Consider the following 3,035-nt stretch of genomic DNA (forward strand, 5'->3'; position numbering starts at 1 on the left):
AAAAAAAAAAGAGCAAATGAGTAACCCAAAAAATAGCTTCCATTAAATCAATTTTACCTCAAGGTTCCACCAATATCAGTAGAATTATGTCTCATAGGATTTTCAAAGATATAACTAATGCTAAGGATGAAGGAATTTGAAGTTTTTTATTAAATTCTACAGTCTAACAATGATAAAAGAGGAAGCCAAGATATCTTCATAATTATTAGTAACTGAAATGTAAGAGTTAAAACATAAATGGACACTATACACATAGACCTTGACAGATGTGTTACACAAGATTAAGATACTGTGAGCAATATATTGCTACAAAACATCAAAACAAAATTGAGGGAATACACAGAATCACTATACAAAAAGAATAGACCACTGCTCAATCATTTCAGAAAGTAGCATCTGATGAAGAGCAGATGGTTATCGGTTCTTGAAGAAGCCTAAAGAAGCACTGAAAGCAACGGTCAAAAATAAGACTTTAAAAATTGATGAAATATTTTCAACAAAGAGATTTAAAACTTAAAGAGCTCAATCTTCTTTGCTAAGAAATTTGGAAGACCATTACCTGGTCACCCAACTGAAAGAGAGCCGTATCTGTGTCTATTCCAAAGAAAGATGATGCAACAGAACATGGAAATTATAGGATAATATAATTAATATTTACATGCAAGTAAAATTTCACTAAAGATATTTTAAGAATTATTGTTGTTATATGTCTTTGAGTACCCTGTGACTCATAGCAACACTGTGTACAACAGCCTTAAACTCTGCTCTCTGACACACCTACTCCCATTACTACCCCGTTATTACCCCAGTCAATGAATCAGTGCCTCCACTTGAGGGTCTTCCTCTTTTGCACTGTCCCTCCACCCTTCAAAGCATGTTGTCCCTCCCCAAGGATTGGTCTTCTCTTGCAACATGTCCACAGTATATCAGACAGAGCTTCAGAATCCTCCAAGGAGCTGCCTGGTTTCACCCTCTCAATGACAAACCTGTTTGTTCTCCATGGTATATTCAATACTCTTCTCCAGCACCACAACTCAAAGACATCAATTCTACTTCTATCATCCCTAGTCATTGTTCAGCTATCTGACGCAGAGCAAGTAATTGCAGAGACCAGGGCCTGGATCAGATGCTTCTTAGTCTCCAGAATGACATCGTTGCTCTTCAGTACTCTGACAAGGTCCCTGGCAGCAGACTTTCACAATTCAATTAATCTTTTGTTTCTTGACTGCTGGTACCAAGACTGTTGATTGTGGAGCTAAGCAAACTGGAGCTGTTAGCAATCTCAATTCCTCCAGTATTTCAATAGGAAACAGACAGAAACTCAAGCTGGATTCGGAAGAGGATGTAGAGCTGGGGGTATTATTGTTGATGCAATATGAATCTTTGCTGATATTAGAAAATATTAGAAAATTCTAGGAAGATGCTTGCATGTGCTTTATTGACTATAAAAAACAAAGGCATTGGATTGTGTGGATCATAACAAATTATAATTAATATTGAAAAGAATGAGAATTCCAGCACACTTCATTAAACTCAGTAGAAGCTATACTCAGACCAAGAAGCCGTGGTTTAAGTACAACAGAGGATAATGCACATTTTAAAATGAGGAAATATGTATGTCAGAGTTGCATCCCTTTACCATATTTATCAAAGCTGTATGCTGAGAAATTAATTTTTAAAATCTACATTATATGAAAAAGAATGCAGAACCAGTTATGAAGGAAGAATCATTTAACAATCTGTTATATGTAGAAAGTAAAGATTTGCTTGCTGGAAATGAAGATTTGAAGGGCTTATGGATGAAAATTAAGTGCTATAACTTTCTGTATGTAGTACACCTCAACATTTAAAAAAACTTCAAAACTGGTCCAATAAGCAACATCACAAAGAACAGTGAGATCAAAGTGTCAAGTATTTCATTGACTCCAACTTCATTTTAATCATGGAAATGGTATTCAAAAAGTCAAATAAGATATTACACTGGGTAAATTTGTTGGAAAAGACTGCTTAAAAGTATTACAAAGCAAAGACGTCACTTTGAAAACCAAACTCCACCTGCCTCAATCATTATTATTTTCAAATTACATATGCACAAGAAAGTGGGACACTGATCAAGGAAGACTGAAGAAGAATCGGTGGTTTTGAATTATGGTGGTGGTAAAGAATGCTAAATACAACATAACTTTCAGAAAGATGAACACATCTGTCTTGGTATAAGCACTGCCAGAATATTTCTTACACTTGTGGATGGTGAGATTTTGTCTACCACATTTTGGATATTGTCTAGAGGGACTTGGATAAAGACGTCATGATTGGGAAAGTTGAAAATCTGCAAAAAAATAATGAAGACGTCCAAGAAGATGAACTGATTCAGTGGTTGACTCAAGGACAACAAAGACGATGAGGATGGGTCAAGGCTAAGCGTGATTTTCTTCTGTTACAAATAGGTTGCTATTAGTCAACCGAAGAATGACAGAATAAGAACAGGTTTTTGTGAGCTGTGACGCTGGAAAGAGCACTGAATATTCCACGGGCTCTAAAAAACAAACAAAAAGAAGTCTGTCTTGGAGGAAGAGGAAATGTAACGAAACTTCATCTCTCATACTTTGGGCATGTTGTTGATTGTTGTTGTTGATTGCCTTCAAGTCGAGCACAACTCATAGTGACCGTAGGAACAAAAAGCCTGGAGCCCCTCTGTAACTATCAATGTTTATCAAAGCTCTTAGAGTTTCTGGAGGCATGGTCTTTAGGAAGTGGATGCCACTCCTCCTTAGGAGGGGCCAATTGTTGGGAAAAGAGGGGCTGAGAAAGAGTGGAAGACTCTCAACAAGATGGATTAATATAGTGACTGTAACAATGGGCTTGAGTATAACAGAGATTATGAGGATGGCACAGGATAGGACAAAGTTCAAATCTGTTGTTCAGAGATTGCTATTAGTTATTGTTCACTTGATAGCATCTAACAACAACAACAACAACAACAACAACAGCAGCATTGAATCATGAATGACTTGATGGGACCTAACATCGGTAGC

Source organism: Elephantulus edwardii, unplaced genomic scaffold (assembly GCF_000299155.1).
Source record: "Elephantulus edwardii isolate Elephantulus edwardi_28Jun2011 unplaced genomic scaffold, EleEdw1.0 scaffold00185, whole genome shotgun sequence".
In the NCBI taxonomy this organism is placed as follows: Eukaryota; Metazoa; Chordata; class Mammalia; order Macroscelidea; family Macroscelididae; genus Elephantulus; species Elephantulus edwardii.